The sequence below is a fragment of the Melanerpes formicivorus genome, unplaced genomic scaffold, assembly GCF_026170545.1.
Source record: "Melanerpes formicivorus ecotype bairdi unplaced genomic scaffold, bMelFor1.0.p_v2 SCAF_98, whole genome shotgun sequence".
Classification (NCBI taxonomy): Eukaryota; Metazoa; Chordata; class Aves; order Piciformes; family Picidae; genus Melanerpes; species Melanerpes formicivorus.
In genome coordinates this window covers 1,184,252-1,205,550 of record NW_027142450.1, presented here as the reverse complement: position 1 = coordinate 1,205,550, position 21,299 = coordinate 1,184,252, and the positions used below count along the sequence as shown (strand labels likewise).

Below are 21,299 nucleotides of genomic sequence, written 5' to 3'. Positions count from 1 at the left end.
TTGGACAAGTACCTCAGTTTATGATACCTGATTGCAGCTCTGCGGATCCCATAAGTAATTCAATGAGAGGCAGTATTCGTATGATGTATCCTGATGCATCCTTCAATTCGTCTTTCTAGGATACATGAAGACAGGTTGTGAAGCAAGTAATTCGTGATACAAACAGGCACTGGTTAATGCCACATGCTCTTAGATTGTAATGGAGTTACTGTCTAAGTAAGAACTTCAAGTTCAGGACATTAATCTGACTAAAGAAAGAGTGAAACTTCCTTTAAATGTTTCTGGAATATGATGACAAAATTCTATGTGTAGCCTAATTTTAATTACCCGGCAATGACATGGATGCTAGTTATAAAGGAAAAAAAACAAACCATCTCCTCTCTTGGGAAAGATTTTATGTTTGGTTTGCTCTTGGCCACCACAATGAAACCTGCATACATGCAGTACACATGTATGTATCAGATTAACACTTATGGAGAGAAATTAAGTTTTCTCTATGACAGCTAAAGTGATGAAAATATATTGTAATTTCAAAATCCTTAAAAGAGTGTAGTTAAGTGGTCACAGGGAAAGTATTCCATAATGCAGAGATGTGTGCGGGCACCAAATTAGCACAAGGAGGCATAGTTTCACCCAACGGGAATCATCTGCTGTTGCAGTAATCTGGGTTTTTGTTGTTTGGTTTTGTTAGGTTTTATTCTGCATATTGTAGTTTGCTTAGTGCTAAGTCAGGGTGTTGTGCAGTATAGGCATAACACACACTGTTAATAATAATCCAAATGCTTTGGTCAGTTCTTAATAAAATATCAAGTCAAAATAGATAGAGCTGTCTACATTCCTTTACCTGCCATTTAGCTTACAGTTACCAAATTCAGTTCACATTTACTCATAGAAACTCAAATCAAAAGTCTTCACCGATAAAGGTGCAGGAAGGGAGATCAGGAATTTCAGTACATAATTTAGGAAGACAGGAGTACGGAGAGATATATATCATGAAGGACATTTGTCAGATTGCTGAACTAAACCACACAGGTGAAAAGCTGCACACATTTCTTTCTCAGTAAAGAACCTACAACTCTGTCATGACTTAGGTAGAATATGTTGTTGCTACAATCCAGGCCAGTGACCCCACTGCCTAATGTCCTCAGATAATGGCAAAGCCCAAAAACTTTTCCCGAATTTGCTTATGCAAAATTTCAGTGGAATAGCAGTATAAATAAAGAACACTCTATGCTGCGTTAGTATTGGTGTATAGAAATAAGAGGCATGTGATACCATAAACAGTTTACTAATGGTTAAACTATGCTTCTGTCCACAATTTCCAGATGGCTGAGTATGTCTAATGACTGCACATATTTACTCATTATACCTGAGTATGTGTAAAATGTAAATTTGCTACACACAGCATTATGGCAGCTCATTAAGAACTTTGCAGGATCAGCAAGGAAGGGGTTAATAATATTAATGACATTTCAGAGAACACAGTTTCTTGACAGAAATATCCTTTTTACTGAGCGTCATTATCCCTCAGCCATGAACTTGGCTCGTCCCCCTCACATTTATAACCTGTCACATGGTGCCCCACGGTGGCTGCTTGCCTTCTGTTCCATTTACTCAAGCCAGCAAGTGCTCAATTCATTTTGGTTACTGTTACAAAAAAAAAATATTTACCCCAATAATAGTCAGAAGTCAAGTGTAAAACATTTGGCAACAACCTACTTTTTCTAGTTCCATTCAAAGAGAGAATACAGGTCCCTCCAGTTAGTTAGTAGAGGTTGATTTGATACTGCTTTTCAAGACATAATTCAATAACAATTATATCTGTGACAATGTCTCTTTTATTAGGTTATTTTTTTATCTATTTCATGACTAAAAGGAAAAAAAATTAACATCAGCAGTATTTATCAACAATTAGTATACATGATTCTTGGTGTGTTTTTCTTTGTAGGCTTTTTTAGCCTGTAGTATGTCTGTTAATTTCAGTTTTGATCCTAATTAGTTTCAAGAAAATTTCCATTTCACTTTATATGTGAAATGCAGCTTCTGTGCCACAATCAATGGTAAAAATTGTTTTGTGATACTATTGCTAAACTACTTTAGTTCATGTAAACATCTGTGTTATTTCTGGAATTTTCTAAATTGATTCAAAGTCTGAGTTTTATTTCCACATAGAACTCCCTTATCAAACACTGCTTACCAACCCATTTTCATATGAGGACACAGCTGTTGGTCCTGTCTGTAAGCCATAGCGTGGAAAAACTCCACACCCACCCCCCCACCCCCCACCCCCCCCAAGTACCCACAATTCCTGCTGATCTCATCTTGATGAAATAATTAGTGAGGTGAGGAGAGGGTTTGTTAATTTTGTTAATTTCCAGAAGATGGCTTTCACTGCTGCAAGGTACCTGGGTGCCCAGAACAAATGACAGAATTACAGTGGCTGCATGTTTGCACAGGTAGCTCAGCCTGAGAAGTCCCATGAAATTCAATTTCTGGCAATGCAATCTGTTGAAAATTCAAAAAGATCGTAAAAAAACAACCAAACAAACAGCAAAACCCAGCACACAGAGTTCTTTCTCTGAATGTTGCTATCTTGCAGTTAGAACACAGGCCTACAATAGCTTGTTTCTCTTTTCAGGTTATCCAAAAATGATTGTAGGCACGATCAGACACTTTCTTGAAAACCAGCTCTAATGGTGTAAGCAGTTATCACCTTGTATCTGTCCACTAGAGTCACACTGAGCTGAAGGTCATTAAGTTACTATATGTATTATGCTAATCCATTTGGGTGCAAAAATAAATGGTTATTCTTTACTACGGATGTTTTGTGGACAAAAATGACTACTTCACATAATTCTGAGCCTGTTATTTCATGTTATGGTTTGTAATTTTTGACATTTTCATTTTTATACATACAAAATTAGATCAGATACTCAGATCTGTTGCCTTGACTCCAGAGATTTCAGCTTGTACTGTTTGCTTTGCAATTTATAAACATCAATATGTTACATTTTAATGTAATTTCCTGACTACTGGATACAAACCTTTTAATATGTCCATAAACAGATTTGTATGCCAGTGTATGGGAGTGAGAAAGCTTGCAGTATTTTGACATAAATCAGATTTTACTGGCACTTTTAAAATAGAAATATTTATTAAATGCTCAAAACCAGTTTCCATCCAGACATAGGCAATATAAGAGTGATTGACACTATGTCTTTAAGAAAATACTTCTGCAAAGCAGTTAGAAAACAATACTATGGTAATGTTCAGTGACATTCACAAAGCTGTGTTTTCTTTTCTAGGGGCTTGGCTTTGAAAAAATTGATGATACACACAATCAAACCCTTTGCCTTAGTTAGAGAGATATTATTGGAATGCCTTGTAAATTTTGCCTCCTGCACAGGAACTTTACAGCCTATCTAATTATTTTTAACTTTTAAACAATTACACTGCTTACTAGCAAATTGATAGTGTTACATTCTTACCTTCCTTTCTCAGTTTTCCTTCATGAAACCTTTATATACTGTGGAGGCCCTGTTAAAATACATAGTACTCCTTCATGGTACTTTGGGATTACATCAATCTTATAATTTTGTGTAACTTCTGAATCCTTATTTCTATTGCTTATCAGTTCTGCATGCAAAATAGCAGTAGATGCTGATGGTGTACAAGGTTGTAAGAACTGACTTTAAAAAGTCAGTTGGAAATACATCTCTGTTTAAAAGCATCAGCTTTGTAAACTATAAAATCTTAATGAGAATTTTATTATGGTCTAAAAAAACATGACAAATCTGAGTCCTAAGCAAAATATTATTCTATACTTTAAAGGCAACTGCTGTCCTTCAGCTGCAAATATCAAAAGAGTCTTATTTCAAATGGGATGATCAGGAACAGTAAGTCTCCAAAAAGGTTTAGGAGTAAAATCAATGATCTGTAGAGCCATGGATCTTGCTGAATGAAACAACTGACTGAAAATGATGTCACTCCACCCATTCTTTTGCTGTGCAGAAGAGACCAGAGGTCTCTTTGCCAAGACTGGAGGTCTGTTTGCCAACAGTAGGAAACATCCAAAGGTTGTGTGGCCTGCATCAGCCAAACCCAGCAGAGATAGTTTAATCTGCTCTTGAAGATGAATATGACCTACCCAGATAAAATGTTGCTTCATTGTATTTTGAGAATTCTGTTGCCCCTTCTGCCAGCTGCGCTTTGTTTGCCTTTGGCATACATAAATATGAAAGGGAATGCAACCTCTGGCTGTGACAGAATACTGCAGTAACAAAAAGCTTCAAAGCTGAAAGCTGACCAATTCAGTTCTGGGGCAGGCCCATGGAAATGATCAGAAGTGAAGTGAGAGGTGTTATCTTAGAAACATGCTTACAGCACAGTGGCCTCTGAAGAGAATTGGAGTCTGAAGAGTATGGGTTTTTGTTTGTTGTTTTTGTTGTGGTGTTTTTGGTGTTTGTTTTTTTTTTTCATAGGGAAATATCATATATGTCTGTGGGCACAGCTTTACAGAAGTAAAGCTTTTAACACCAAGATAGGAGGCAAAACTGGAATATTCTGAAGCACTACCTTTACCATAAAAAAACCCATGCTTATTACAGACAGCTAAAAACCTGCTAGCAGCAACAACCTCAATACAAAAATGTGGCATAGGCCACTCAAATGTTTGACAATGAATAAAATGTGAATGTCCATATTTAGAAGGCCCTGTGCCTAACTGGCAGATTTCATGTGTTTTTAAATACTGTTTATAAAAGCTTTTATTGTACCATGTAGTAAAAATATACAAAGGCTTGCTTCAACCATATTGATGTGGCTTCAAGGTGCTGAGGGGCCTCCTTTTGTCTCTAACAGGGGCATTCCAGGAAAGGGGGAAAAAAAAAAAAGACAAAAAAAGACAAAAAAGGAGAAGACAATGGTATAGCAAACAAGATAATGAAAAACAAAGGGAAGAGTATTAGTGTCAGGTGCCAAGAGCCAAAGGCAACGGTAATGAACAACTCGTAATCCCACAAAGAGACACTGAAAATTTAGAGGAAAAACAGCGCCAAACCAGATACAGAACAAGAAAATGTTACGATGTTCCAGACACCCAATAATGAGATAAAACACTGTCACGCCAGGCATGCATCAGGAAGCTTGAAACTGCCAAGGCCATGAAAGATGTCTAGGAGCAACCGAAAAATTCGATGCCAGAATGCAATGACTGGGTGCCAAAACACTGGCAGAGACCATGAAGACAAAGACCTGGAAAATGCAAATTTTTAATGAAAGCCCCAGCAAGAAGCGAGGCCTGGCAAAGGGGCGTAATTCTGTAAAGGAACTGCTCCAGGAGAAAGGGTACGGAGAAGCCAGAGAGATGCCGGTGCCAAGCAGGGATACACGAGTCCGCAGGGAGCTGGGGCCTCACGGCCTCCGCAGGGGCCAGAATGGGGCTGGAGAGACCAGTCACGGCAGCGGCACCGGGGCCCGCGGACGAGGCAAGGCTACGATGAAGGGCACGGGTGGCGGGCACCGGTGGCGCGGGGCCGAGAGCGGTGGGCGGGCAACGGCAGCGCGGAGGCCGGGGCGGGACGAGTGCAGGGGGCGGGCAGCCGCAGCGGGCGGGCGGAGCGCGGTGCGTGTGCGCGGCCCGGCCCCGGCTCATTACTCAGCGGTCGAGGCAGAAGGCAGCGGTGGCGTGGGGGTGGTGAGTGCGGCTGTGGGGGGGCCCGGTCCCGTTGGAGCGGCGGTCGGCGGTGAATGGAGCGGATCTGAGCCGAGCCGGAACGGGGCGGGCACGACGCGGTACGCAGGCGAGCGGCCGCGGGGCGGGGGCCGGGCCCGGCTGCTTTGTTTACGTTTCGGCGGGGCAGCGGGCAGGGAGGGCGCTGGAGGCGGCCTGTGCCCTTGCCTGAAGGCTCGTGATGGTGCGCGGCTCTTGGGTCCGGTGACCTTACGTTTCTGCTCAGGGCTGGGGGGACTGGAGGTGTCTCGGTGGATAATGGCGGGGGCCTCTTTGTTGGTGTGGCAGGAGGGGCAGGAGGCTCGGCGCAGGGCTCCTCCTCCCGGGAGCAGGGGCACCCGGGCAGGCCGGCCTGACGGCTACTTCCAGCACGGGCCTTCGGGAGGGAAGAATCTGTGGATGAGGAGGTGGGAATGCAGCCCCGCGAGTGAGCGAGCCACCTCTGTGGTCAACTTCCGTGACCTTGCTGTTAAAGAAGCTTCTTAAAGCAAAAAATGCTCTTCTGGGATAATGTAACTGCTCCAGGTATAGAGATTTGGGGCATCCGGCAATATCTTTGATTCTTTTGTTTTTTCATAACTGTGTTTCTTACAATAGGAGTCAGCTGTCTCTTTGCAGAATTTCATTTGCTCTTCGGTTTCTCTGTGTCGTTAGCAGCATGCAGTTTTACTTCCAAAGGCTGTTTCTTTGTGCCTTTCTGTCTGGAGTGGTTCTATCAGTGAAGTTTGACCTGGGCACAGCTAACTGCTTTCAGAGACAAATCCTACATGATTATTTCCCCACCCCCTCCGCCCAGCTACAGGAAATGGTTTGTAGCCTTTCAGACAATCCAAAAATCCTACACACTTGGGCCTGTCTGGTAATACAAACACAGTGGGTGTCTTGCTTGTTCGAGGAAGGAAAGTATTACTTGCCCTAGGGCATGTGGAATTGAGCAAGCTTTCTTGTTGCATCTGGGTTTTACATGCAGGTGTGTAGACCAGTGATGGTCTCACAGGTCAGGAGACCTGGCCTGCTAGAGATGCTAACAAATGAACTGGGGCAGAATAGTGTATGACACACATCTTTATTTATTTGCGGGTGTATCAGTGTAATGGGTACCTTGAGAGAGAGTGATTGCCCATTGGAATGGGCTGGCCGAGGAGGTGGTAGAGTCTCCATCACTGGAGGTGTTCAGGAGGAGACTTGATAGGGTGCTTGGTTGCATGGTTTAGTTGATTAGGTGGTGTTGGATGGTAGGTTGGATGCGATGATCTTGAAGGTCTCTTCCAACCTGGTCTGGTCTATTCTACTCTAGGAAATTATTTACATTGTAACATGAAGAGTAACTGGGCCAAACCTAGCTCAGGGTACTGTAAGAGTAAATTCACTTAGGATGTGAGCATTCCTTGTATATAATGAAGGGGAACTCTTAATTCTTCTAATACTGGTTAAGAAAAATTTATTGAATTCCAAACAGTCCCCTTCTTTGATCTCAGTCTGTGGGGCAGCCTTCTTGTCTTTTTTCCCCCCACTTGATCCAAAGATGTGTAGCATAGACTAGTTTGATGGTGGGATGGATGCAGTTACGGAGTTCTGCAGAACATGTGGTGCTGGTGCAGAAATCGGACAGAGTGTAGGCTTCTGGCCAGATCTTGACAGTTTTCTGGTCCAGTTGGGTGGAGGTATGATAGGAGAAGGGAGGGAGGAACATGCACTGAATGAGACCAATCCAGAATTGTGGAGGGCATACAAAAAAAGGAATTTTAGTAGTGTGTAACAGTGCATAAGTTACCAAGCTTTATGGACGATTGGCTTATATAAGCATTAAAAGTAAGCTTTTGGGCTACCATATATTTCAGGGAGAAACTTGTAGGTCAGAAACAGTAGATCTAATGTGGTTCAGAGTCTAAGGTTTTGGACTGCTTGTTCTAGGCAGAAATAGAATTACCTTTTGTGTTTTAACTTTTATTCACATTCTTTAGGGACTAAAGCCTTTACTAGCTTTATAAGTTGCAGGTATAACCTCCTTTGCAAAGGCTTTAGGTAAACTTGTTATATTGGTGAATTGTTATGCAAATTTTGGGGAGTGAATAAGTATTTGGAGATTATTAACAACAGCATTTATTTTATGCCTGCTACTTACCCCAAATGAGTTGATGTGTTTATTTCATGCTTTATTTATTTTTAAACTCTGAGCAAATCAGATAGTATTTGAGATTATAGTGCCCACCTGGATAATTTTCCCTTCTACCTGTGTTTTTGTTTCATTTTTGATCTTTCCTCCACCGCCCAAATTCTGTGAATGGTTATGGTTTAAAGATGTATGGGAAGTACCTGCTTGACTCCTCATTTCTGAGGATTGATCCAGTATTCTGGACAAATACAAATGCTTTTCTTGATAGTCTGCTGAAAAGAATGGTGTGCTATTTCTTACACATAATTTCCCAACCACTCCCCTTGGAAAAAATAATCCTTTGTACGTGTATAGTTTTGCTATGTAATATATATATATATATGTAAATGTTCATTGCTGTATCACTTTGAAAGCTAGACGGATCTGGAAAGATCCTAGTTTTTTTTTAATCAAAGCTAAGTGTATTTTATTGTTGTAAATATTTCCTTTAAAGAAACCCTTTCTCTTGAATTCAAAACCTGCAGAAACAGGCTTCTGTTTATGTTATGGAAAAGTCTCTTGACTCTTGAAACCTCTTCCAAAATGCAGTTGACACTTCTTATGCTATTTGCCTGCTGTGAAATTCACTGGTGGACTGTGAAAAACAATTTTTACTTCAAGAATCTAAGCATCTAATTTTCAAGTCTCTCAGAAATCCCCTTGTTTAACTGGAGATGGAAATGCACCTTTAAATTTGATAAAGGCCTTTTCTGGTTATCCTGATGAAAACATGAGCTATGCTTCAAGGGACATTCATTACTACATTGCAAGATACATTTGTATGAAGATACTACTTTGATTTGCATGTGTTCTTTTTAACAGAGCAGTGTCAATGAAAGATACTTGGTTGAAAAAGTCCTTGAGTTTTCAGAGAAATAATAAGTGTTTATTTCTATAACTTGACACCGCAGTTCGTATTCAGTGGTTACCTTCCTTAAACTGTTTCTGTTCCCTCTTGCCAGCTGCTGTGTGGCAAAACAGATCAGGGAACTAACTGATCCAGCTGAAAAAATGTTATTGAACTATTTTTTTCAGCCTAATTCCCTTTGTGCTTGAACACATGGCTATGCCATTGCACGGTTGGAAGACAAGGAGGCTGCTTAGGTGAGGATTGTCATCAGTCATGCATATACACAAAAGCATTCACAGTTCAAGCAGTGATTGCTGGAAGACTGAAGTGACCAAAGTGGGCAATCCTGTTCTGCGTTGACAACTGCTTGTTTAAAGATCTCCTTGTAGACTTGGTCTGTTGCTGTTCCTGAAAAGTGATCTGAACGTGTTTGATTTCTTCAGTGCACTGTAGAGACTCAAATGAATTGGGAATGAGTACCTGTTTAGTAATTAATTTATCAGCCAGTAACTTTGTGTGGAAGGACATCCTCTTCCACACCCATCTATATAAATTGTTTCAAGGTGTATGTGGTATCAATAGGGGCCTTTAAAACAACTGGGAACACTTTGGACTGAGGCAGAGTGGTGAGCCTTGCAGTGCTGATAGCTGTTTGTTTTGGGGGGTTTTTTGTTTGTTTTTCTTTTCTTCATTCTTTAAATGCTGTGTTTGCAAAGAAGATAGTATTTTGGAACTGTTTTACATGTAGGAATGGAAATGCTTCTTTACCTTTTGTAGCACTTCAGAAGTGTTACTCTGCTTGATAGGGGTAGCTTTTAAGTCAGTGTTCAAAACTTCCCTTACTATAGCTTTTCTGAGGATATTGGATCTCAGAATATATCAAGTCTTCAGGAAAAAGAAGCTTGAAACATCCTACACTTTTTCTGTCCCAACTCTTACTCAAAATATGGGACTGCAGATGTTGGTCACTGAGTAATTCCCCAAGTTTTGTATTTACCCAGTACTTAATAGAATTTTGTTACTGTTCATTTGTAGAAGCTTGTCCAGTGGTAAAACTATTGCCTTTTTGCTGAATATTTTTAAGAAATATACTGTCTTAGAAGAATCTGACGATTGTGCTGACAAATTCATGATGGCTTGGTGATGGGTGGAATACATGGCTAGTACATGGACTTGAAATTTATGGCAAGTAAATAACAGTAAGTGTAGCTATCTATCCATGATATAATCTTTAATTAATGAGAATTAATACTTGAATTTTAATTATCACAGAAAACAGAACAAAAACACATCAGAATTGCTACATAGTTCTGAAATGTAGCTTAAGATTTTCTTGAGAATGCTCACACCAAGCGTTTGATAGCAAGCCTCCTTTTGTGAGCAGGAAGACTTCTGTGTGGTGCAAAGAACAATCCCATCTTTTCATACAACCAACAGGGAATAGAAGTTTGCTTCTGCAAAGCCTTTAGGCAAGAACTCCTCCAAGAGACTGGAGGTGACTGAATAGAATAGACCAGGTTGGAAGAGACCTTCAAGATCATCGTGTCCAACCTATCATCCAACACCACCTAATCAACTAAACCATGCAACCAAGCACTCTGAACATCAAACTAAGAGAGAGATCTCTTACTGATGCTGAATCAGATCAGGGTGGAGAACTGCTCAACCAGCTGTGTATGTAGTATGGTTACCTTCACCGTTAATTTATTTTGTGAAATATTTTTGTAAGGCTTTCTGAGCCTTGCATTTTTCTTTAATTTACAAGCAAAGAGATAATGACCTTTGCGTGCCAAACTTTTAATTAAGTGCAACACATTTCTTCTTAACTTTTAGACGCATTTTTCTTCTGATTAAAAACTAATCCTGGGTGCTTTTTCTGTCCAAATTCCCTGTAAGCTCGATACTAAAATAAACCTCACAGTTGTTGCCCATATTGTCACTTATTGTCAGATAAATGCTGCTTGGTATGTGAACAGACGGGATGCTTATTAATCATTCTCAGTTGGGTATTGTAGACTAATACTAAAATGGTGACTGGCAGAAAATGTACTTCAATGGTCATTTGTGTTGCAAACAAAGTGCGTACTGTATATGTGCTCATATGTGTGTACACTTAGAACAAAAAGAGTAAACATTAATTCTAGAGTGCTGTTAGGAAGCTGTAATTATTGATTTTGAGTGTCTTAGAGAAAAAAAACAACACAACAAAACAAAAACATGACAAATAATCCCAAACAAAACCAAACAACAAAAATCAAACTACTAAAAGCCTATTCTGACAATCTCCTGTAACTTGGCTTGCTATAATGTGTGTCTACATACAAAAAAAATTAACTATAGATCTTAAAAGCATGCCAACAAAACATCTTAACCCAGCGTTTCCTCTTGTAACTACACCCTCTGCATAAAATGTGTGTTTGTATCATTGTAGTCTCTGTCCATTAGAATGTTTACCTTGTATCTTGGTCTGCTGAAAAAAACCTGAAACAACTCCAGTCTGGTGTTTTGATTGTGAAATACGCAGAACAAACATTAGGTGCCACATTTCTCAGGGTGCTCTCAGAGTCATGGAAATGCCTAGCTGTGTGTGTGTCCATATGCACATAAGTGCATAAAATGGAAACGATTCTTCTGCTGTCGATTACTCAGAGCTGCTGACTAGGCAGTGACTCTTGCAGAAGGGAATCTGGGGCTCTTGGTGAATGAGAAGCTGACCAGGGGTAAGCAGTGTACCTCTATAGCCCTTAAGGGTGATTACTTGCAGGAATGCATTAGAGCCTGGCCAGCAGGTATAGGAAAGGAACTGTTTCCCATCTGTGAGGCAGCTGTGAAGCTATAGCTGCAGTTCTACCCAGTAGATCACATAGGTACACATGCTGTGTAAGAGAGAGACAAACTGAAAGGAGTCCAGTGTTGAGTTGCTCAGATGGTTGGGCTTGAGGGCAGAGGAGGGACCTGAGGAAGAGGAAGCTAAGGGAGAATATGATTGCTGTATTTAACCATTTTTTTAAGCAAAGGGTTATAGAGATGATTGAGCCACTTTTCCCTCCAAAGTACACAGTGAGAAGATGTGTCTGTGGTTGCAAGACAGATGTAAGGAAGATGTGAAAGGAATATCTTGAGATATGGGAAGGGGCAAGCGCTGCACCAAGAGCCCACAAGGGCACAGAATCTCAGTCTATGGACTTTTCAAACTGGACAAGGTCTAGGGTAGCCTAACATGAATACAGATTTGAAACTCTGCCAGTTTTGAGGGGGTAGATGATCTTCAGAGGTTGCTTTAAAATGATGCTCTGAGTCTACTGTTCATAGATTTCTAAAATTTATCTTCAAAGTAGCTTGAAGAAGATATCAAAACAAAGGCACGCTGCTGTGGATATCAGTAAGGCTGCTCAGAACTGTGTTAGAAGTTATGGAGGGAAAAGTAATGAGATAGTATCATAGTATTAGTCAGGGTTGGAAGGGACCACAAGGATCATATAGTTCCAACCCCCCTGCCATGGGCAGGGACACCCCACCCTAGATCAGGCTGGCCAGAGCCTCATCCAGCCTGGTCTTAAACACCTCCAGGGATGGCACCCCAACCACCTCCCTGGACAACCCATTCCAGGGCTTCACCACTCTCATGGTGAAGAACTTCCTCCTCACGTCCAGCCTGAATCTCCCCACCTCCAGCTTCATTCCATTCCCCCTCATCATATCACTACCTGATATCCTGAGAAATCCCTCCCCAGCCTTCTTGTAGGCTCCCTTGAGATACTGGAAAGCCACAATTAGGTCACCTCGGAGCCTTCTCTTCTGCAGACTGAACAGCCCCAACTCCTTCAGTCTGTCCTCATAGGAGATGTGATAAGCATTTTCATTCAAGGCTGCTGGTGGCAATACTGGCATTTTTCATGCCCTTCATTGGGTGACTAGGTCAGAAGCACTTACAGGCTAGCATAATGACCCCCCCCAAAGAAAAAGGTTATGATACCCATCATGCCTGTGATCACTGTGATGAACATAAAAACTCATCTCCAAAGGAGCAGCATGCAGTAAGCAGCCTAGTAGCTAGCTGAAGTTTGTCCAGGTCTCACTTTCTGTAGTGGAAGAGTATGTTGGCAACTGCTGCTCCAAGGCTGTTGTCTGCTGCTGGGTGGGTGACAGTTCCTTATGCTTAGCTGGAGCATGATTACTCCGGGAAATGGCTCCATGAAGCAAAACAGTTGATCACAACAGCAGTTCATGACTTCAGAGTGGTGGTAGGACTAACAGCCAGAAAAAGAGCCATGGCAGGTCCATAAATCCTTATGTGCTGTTGTCCTTAGAGTGCTTGTGCTGCTTTGAGAAGACAGCATCCTGCATTTCTTTTGTTTCTGTTAATTCTTATATATTTGTCCATTTAGTAAAGTTAACCAGAATCTTCAGAAAAGGGAAAGGGAGGTGAAAAGTATAGGAAGTCAACAACTCACCATGACTATTGTGTATCTTAGCAAAGCAGCTGTCCTGAGCTTTGAAACTGTAGGTAGTTAAATATGTAAATACAAAAATGCTCCTGTGTGACTCTTGAAAGTCATGTGAGAAATCTGGTGTGGGGTTCAGCACTTTCTTGCAAGGTCTGTGTATATATATATTTAATAGCTTTAATGTCTAAGATTGTGTAGGAGAAGATTTACAGTAGGTGTGATGCTTATGATCTTGGGTACAGAAGTGCAAACATAGAAGGGTGTGGGCTAGGTTGGTTTGTTTCACTGATGCTCTAAGCACATGCTTAAGTACATGCTCAAGAGACACACAGTATCAGGAAGGTCCTTGTGTGGGGCAGTGCTTCATTTAATGAGCAGAAAAGCTCTCCAACAGTAAATGATTTCCATTTGCATGGTTGCTGCAATGCAAAACTCCTGGTTGAACAATGACTTAGGGTTCTGTTGCTATTTTTTTTAATTGGAACACTACAAGATTCTTATGCCACTTACATGTCGAGATGGGGAAGACAGTTCAGTTGCTAATAAGATTAAGCCGGATATAAAAGGCTTCTCTTACTATTAGCATGGTATTGTGGGGAAATCAGAAAGTATTCACTTGACTAGAGCTACTTTATTATCCTCCTCTTAGTTTATTTGAAATTCCTCTTTGTGTGTATGGCTACTAACACTAGTGTATGGTACACAGCAGTGCTTCTTCTGAAGAGCTTTTTTTGATCTTGTTTAAAGAACAGGAGTTCTCAAACTCTTCCTAGTTTGGGAGCTTTAGTCTCAGGAATTTGTTTTGCCAGGACAGAGCATCAGTCACTACTGATCAGTGTAGTTTCCTCCAAAATGCATCCTGTTTGTGATGTCCTGACTTTCCTTCCACCCCACTCCCAGGAAACTCATGTGCAAGGTACTGTACTGCATGACAGGAGGTATCTGCAAAGGAATTGTCAGTGCTGAAGTTGTAATATGTTTTGGATTTCCCCCCCCCCCCCTTCTAAAGCTCTTATTACTGATATATTTTATGCCAAATACTTCAGACAGGATTTCATAGCACATTAATCTGTTTCTACTTAACATCTAGATAAATGCATCAATTCATGAAAGTGGCACACTTATAATTGGATTCTATGCTTTTGAAACTGGGATTTACAATTAAAGTGATTTAAGATTTATTTTTGTGGAACTATTGATGTGATTCTTAAATGCAGTTTTAGAACATTCTGAAAACTTCTTCCCAGCTGTTATGCAACTCCTTGCTTCTTGTAAAGTTCTGTAGCTGTTGTCTTTTTCATTACTGATATTTAGTGAATATTTTAGGTTGCTTGGTATCTTTTGTTTGCCTGTGTCCTTTAAAAGATTTGGAGAATCTTTTGATCTGTTTCATCTGCTGAAATATTTAGTTTCCATGTATTTATATATATTTATATATATGTCTTCCCCTACAATAAGAGGTTAAAGAACAAGCATTTTCTTCTACTCCAGAGTAATTCTGGGATGGAATTTCATTGTTGGACATGATTATCTCAAAGGTCTCTTCTGGCCTTGATAGTTCTATTCTTCTAATCTTGTGCAGGTAGCAATGAAGCACCCTGAGCCATATTACTGATTTATTTTGCTGATGGTTTAAGTATTTATTCTATATTACTACTTTGCCAGCTGTCATTGGATAGGCAGAGGACTAGCATATGCAGGCAAACTCCTATGATATGGGTAGCGTTAACAGTTCCTTAGGTAGTTGGCTGAAACAGTGCAGTGCAAAGATCAATAATTTCAAATGATTCCTGAAGTCAGTTGAATGGGCTATGACATATTCTGCACAAAAAGGAGGGATATAAAGCAATATGGAATAGCATTCCCTTCCATGCAGGAGTCCAGTCATTTGGCAGGATTCTGGTTTAGATGACATCTTTAACATATTTTCTGCATTCAGCAGTATGCATGCAGGTAGTGCTTCTGCCACAGTTAAAATGGGTACTTAAAACAGGATAGTTTTGTGAAGTCTTGTGTCGATGAATTTTCACTGATTGCAGATTTTAAGGACATAGTTTCAGAATATAATTGGAGTGACAAATGATGCCTTGCCATAAACCTGAATACGTTAAGCCTTTAAAAAAATGTTTACCTTGTTTTTTCTCTCCATCTACTGTCTTTTTTGTATAATCTTATTTGGGCAAAGGATTAAGGAATTGGAAGATCCTTGCCTTATCCTGTTATTTCTGAAAAAGAGAGTTTTGCTAAGAATAGTCTGTTAATCTGCTGTCACAACTTCTTTGCCAAACCATAGAATCAAGTTTTCTTTAGATAAAACCGTTCTGGTTTGTGACTGCTGTGGTAAAACTGACCTACAAGAGACAGCTGGCAAAGTGTTGCTTCGTATATTATGATAATAGGATTCCTCATGGAACCATCTGTACTGGAGCTTCATGTGATATTACACTCAAGAAGCTGTAGAAGTGTGGTGCAGTGGAGCGTTTGCAGAGTGATCATTATTTTGGTAGCTGTAGCACTATCCATTCCAGTAATGCCTGCTCTGGAAAAACATTGTGGTGGGGTTTTTTTGGTCCCCCCTGGCATTGGTTGGTTTTGTGTGTGTGTGTGTGTGTGTGTGTGTGTGATTAAATAAAGCGACAGTCCAGCAGTCCTCAAAAAAAGAATGAGAGGAAAGGTAGGGTGAGACTCTTCAATATTAAAACTGCCAGTTTACAGGTTGTGCAGTATTGCTTGCTAGTCAGTGCTGTTGGCCACAGGGGGAGGACTTTCCAGACAGAGCACAGAGGTACTCCAGTGCAGCTATGTTGACTGGTCGTGTTACAGGAACTGACTTGACCATGAAAAGTGCTAGGAGGTTGCATGTACTGCTGTCTTATTTGTTGCTGATGTTGATAACCAGGGCTTATGTGACTATCACCAAAATCAGCTCATAAGCCTCAGATGAAGTCTGGGTAAATCTCAAACTTCACAAGTTTTCTGGATGTCTTAAATACTTCTGCTAGTGCCTCTTTCTAGAGATTACTTTGTGTTCAGAGTATGTACCTTTTTAAAATATATGTTCCAGAAAGCAGAAAATCTGGCCAGCACCAAGTGTTCAGTATTCACAAATGATGAAGTGTCAGCTTTCATTTCCCCTACCACAGACCAGCAGGCTTCCCTGCCTCCCTAGAGGAGAGGGAGATGCTGAAGGAATGGTAAATAAGCAAGTACAAATTTTGACATCTCTTTATGGAGCTCATAGTATGTGTTCACCTATGTTTGCTTCTTTCCTTGCTTTAAGGCTACGGGAAGTCTGATTTTTAGACCATGCTGTATATTTTAATTAAGCTTCTCAGTCTCCTGTGTGCTGATTCTTAATTTTGTTTAGCTTCAAATTCCCATGTTGCAAATTAGAGCTGATGGTGTCCATAGTGTGTGTTTTACGTAATGTCGGACAGGGCCTAAACCAACAGTCCGTGGGTAATTTCTTCTGTGGCCAGCTGCTTTAGTGACTGTCATAAATGGTAGCACTGCAAGTGCCAGAGGTGAGGTCAGTTAATCTGACTGTTCTAGATAACGTGAGTGTGTAGAAAATAAATAGAAACATGCAGTCCCATGTGCTTTTTTCCCCTGTCCTCTTTGCTGATCTCTGTGCCAATAACAAACAATACCTTAACTCTCCATGAGCAGCTACTTCATACTAGTATTATTTTTTTTGTGATGGAAGTGCTGTAGCTTATAGACTGGCATTATTTTAGTGCAGAGAAATCAAGGTGCAAAAGTAGGGAGTAGATGATTAAGTAAAATCATCTTAATAAGAGCTTTGTTGATAAAAAGCAGAAAAATGTCTGTTTTGAAAAGCAAATCACTGCAAAACTTATGTTGGTTGTGAATCTCTTCACTGAAAGGGTTATGAAGTGATATTGAAAAGACATCTGGTGCTGAGGGATGTGATTTACTGGTGACTTAGCAGTGCTAGGTTAATAGTTGGACTTGATGACCTTAAAGGTCTCTTCCAACCAAAATGGTGCTACGATTATATGAATAATTTACTCTGTGTGTGCATTTTTTACTTGGTTCTTAATTTACCTGCTTCCTCAAGGTATGTTCTGTGTTTTTCTGGCTGTAAAGAATTCAGTTCTCAGCTGAATTTGATTCAGTATTAAACAAAACAAATGTTTTGGAAGCAGCAGAAAATATATTAATTATTTCTGGTGCTTTGTAAGAGTTGTTTCACAATATAAGAATCCCACTTTAGAAATTTACATAGCAGTTTAATACTGATTTTTATATAGAGGATATTGTGAATGCAGGCTCAGCATTTGAAGTTGGTGTTGCTGACCACTGTTCAGGAGTAGTGTTTTCTTAAAGCCCTTTAGAAAACATGCTTTTTGGTATTTGGTTTTCATAAATGCATGCTATGTGCTTCTGAGGAAAATGTGATATGAAGTGGACATTTTGGCCTTGCCTGCACTCCACAGGGACCACAGTGTGAAGTTGCTGTTGTAGCTGGTGGTTGTCTGTGCCAGCAACAAAGTGAGCAGTGCTAGGAAATGGTTCAGCTGGAGCAGCGTTCAACAATCAGAGTTGGTTTTGTGTCATTCTGCATGTTTGGATGTGATCTCACAGCACCTATTTCTAGACAATTGCCAGTGTCAAAGTATTCTTCTAGCTACAGTCTTCATTTTGTTGCTGCCAGTCAGATCTTCCCTTACTGCTAAATGATTTCTGAATTGTTAGGTTTTTGTGACATCGTATCAGACCATTTGAAAACATGAAGTGGAAAAGCATCAACCTCCATTTGCCTAATTAGAAAAAAAAATCACTGAGCTCTGCTCACTTTCTCCAACTGAAGGTTTCCCTAATTTCAGGTTCAGCTTCAGTTTTTAACATTCTGGAACGGATGAATGCAACCTGTGACTGATTGCTATTTCTGGCTACCTAGCATTTGAGCATAATTTAATGCTGGGAATTCAAGCACTGCTGCATAAATTTTCAAAATGATCTGTTCAGAGTCACTCCTGGTTTTATTATTAAGCTTTTATCATGGCTTGTGAAGCCTTTGTGGTGAGGTTCCCAAAATAGCACACTGCTTTGTGGAAACATCTGTTTTGGCTGAGATGCTATGCTATTGATCAGATAAATCTGACAGGAGCAGTGCTAGAGAACATGCCAGCTCCAAGTTCTGGCCCATATGACTAACATTGCAGATATAATCCCTAGTGGGTCCTAGCTTTAATGACAGAATGTGTCCTTTGCCTTTGTGAAATCACCTTGTGCGAGAGAGGACGAGGAACAGCCCTGAAATGGAAAGCTCAAGGAGCTGCATTTACTATCCTATATATATTAAAAATATTTTTTACAAATTATTTTTATTTTTTATTTAGTGACTTTTAGTCTGGCCCTAAGCTGGAAGCTGATTTTCAATACGTGTGAAGTTTTATGGAAGCATTCTAGCCCTTTCCATAACACACAGTTTGTTTTTACAAATAAATAATATAGTGTCTGGCTTGGGCATTATGGTTCATAAAATGTGCAAATATTAGGCTTGGAAAAGACATAAATTGCAGGAAGATCATTAAAAGTAATTAAAACTTTTAAAAATAGTTGCTGGTTGTGTTTCTTTAAAGTTTTCTCACTTCCTGACCTTCAAATTCTGCTATCATAGCATTAAAGTGCACCTTTTTTTTCAAGAGGGAAAAATAGAGACCTATGCCTGTGTGTCTGCTAAAGAACTTCTCTGAATTATTGAGAAGCTCACTAGCATTTTCAGTAGCTCTGGAGATAGCCCTGGTGTCTCCTTAGAAAACTAGTTCATCCTCAGTAACCTTGGGATTCTGGTCTTCTGCCTTTTCTCAGTGTACAGATGGGGAAAAAAAAAAACACCCCAAAATCTTGCTCTAGTAGTTCTTAGCTATGCTTTTTGTTTTCATATTATTAGCCTTAATAAATCTTAACTATTCATTCCTGCTTTGATCCAGTAACTGAAAAAAAAAGCACCTCTTGCTTTGTTTCTGAAGTTTAGAATGCAGTTTTTCTTATCCACAGTTGTAGCTGGAAGTTAAAAAAAAAATCCCTTTTCCAGGGTAGTAGAATCTGCCTTGACATTTGTAAAAGCTACAGAGAGGCAGTTTCTTGCTTAAGTGTAGAGTGCAAGGTCTGCAGTTTGTGTGGATTTGAGGAACTGCCTCCCCTGTGAGGAAGTACAGGAAAATGCTACTGGAAGCTGGAAATGGGGGCGGTTGGACCCAAAGGTGAGCTTTCTGGAGTGTACAATGCAACTGTTTCAGAGGAGGAAAAAGAAATAAGGAATGGATAGCTGTTAGGTCTGTCTGGAGAAGTGTGGGACTAGGGAGCAGAAGCAAACCTGGGGAGAGGTATGTGTGATTTTTGGAATGCAGTATTAAGTTCCATTCATAGCAATGGCATTCAATTAGGTGATCTTTTTTTTGAAACTATAATAATGTGTATATTAGCCAAGAAAAGGTGGCTGGAGTGGAGAAAGGGATGAGGTTTTTTTCCCCTGCATGTCCTCTCCTTAGTAGATTGCTCAGGTTTCAGCTACTGTCTTAATATTCAGATGTCATGGCACAAATATATAAGGAAAGCTTTATCTAATTTTCTGGATTAGTAGAACAAGGTCAACATGGGGCCCCGTCCCTGGGGGTGTTTAAGACCAGGCTGGATGAGGCTCTGGCCAGCCTGATCTAGTGTGGGGTGTCCCTGCCCATGGCAGCGGGGTTGGAACTAGATGACCCTTGTGGTCCCTTCCAACCCTGAATAATACTATGATACTATGATGTGTCTGGAGTATGAGGCTAGAGTCACTGTAGGAACCTGTAAACAGCAACATTAAATAGTGGGAAAGATTGCATTAATATTAATGGATTTAATGTTTCGTTAATTTAGAGCTCAGCATAGTTGTTTTCTGTAAAATGTAGCTGGAACAAGGTTTTTGTCAGAGAGGCCTCTTAAGTCTTTCTAAGAAATTTATCAGCCTGGCACTGATGTGTGCTGAACCACTGAGGTAATTTGTTGATATAAATAGCCCTTATTATATTCTCTTTAAGTTTCATTTTGCTATTGTGTACTCAAAAGTTGTGTTGTTTTAAAGCCATATTTATTTTTCTAAACCAAACTTGTGTTATTTTCTGAAATTACCATCTTTAGATGAGGAAGCCATCTATTGTTAAGTGCTCAGCAGGCTTTTGGAAATCAAGAAATGGACTTTGAATTTTTTGTATTAAAAAAAAAACAAAACACAGCAAAACCCACCAAACTATTAAAAACTCCCATAGTAGTCTTAAAGTTTAGAAAAACCAATGGCCTCTTAAATCTCTTGTCTTGAGGCAACTGAAGTGACTTAGCCCTCTGTGTTTGAGCTTGACAGCAGTAGGCAAGTCGTAACGGAAAGCTAAATGTGCCCTTTTTGCAACATTAAAAAAAATAATTTGAAACCATGATTATTTTTGTGAATAACTGAACAAGTTATAGTTACCTTTAAGAAACAGATGGGTATGTCTTTGGTTGCCTAAATTTGAGCCCTTGAAGCAGTTTTTGAAGTATGTGGTCTCTATTTGCAATACCCAGAAACCTTTAAAATGTGACAGCTGATGTGTACAAATCAGCTATGTGTGAGTTGTATTTTCACAATATTCATTAATGCATGAGCTTTATGTACACTGTGCAGTTGTTTAGATTTCAGTAGAAATCTAGCCTATGCTTTAAACACTTTTCCTAGGTCAGCCACAGATTCCTAGAATATTAATTTCAGTAGTGTTGTTGAATCATCATTGACATGCAGCTTATGTCATTAAAATGTTGATTATATTAGCAATTGGTGTGTCCAGGTATGCAACTACTTTATTTTAAACTTGCCTATTCCATTTCTATATCTCTTTGACTGTCGTGATCTTTTGTCACCCTGCTTCTTGATTAGCTACTGCAGCAATCTCTTTCCTTAATTGTACCAGTTTTGCACCAGAGCCCCCAAGTCTTCAGCAGGTCTGTCTTTGTATCTAAGACACTTCTTGCCCCAAAGACTGTTGCTGGCTCAGTATCTTAATTGTCTGCTAAAACAGCCTATTCATGCTTGCATTTAGGAAATGATTGCTTTAGAAACCATGAACATTGAAA

At 40.0% G+C, this 21,299-nt stretch overlaps 1 protein-coding gene across 5 annotated transcripts in view; it reads left to right on the top strand.

Moving 5' to 3' along the window:
- Positions 1 to 5,617: 5,617 nt before the first annotated feature.
- The window catches only part of MAPK8 (mitogen-activated protein kinase 8), a 46,433-nt gene continuing 30,751 nt past the window's right edge, over positions 5,618 to 21,299 (top strand). For 4 of the 5 annotated variants that reach the window (XM_068166216.1, XM_068166218.1, XM_068166219.1 and 1 more), the window contains exon 1: positions 5,702 to 5,793. The gene's annotated coding sequence lies outside the window, so the exon portion shown is untranslated. The other variant, XM_068166217.1, reaches the window with a different exon arrangement.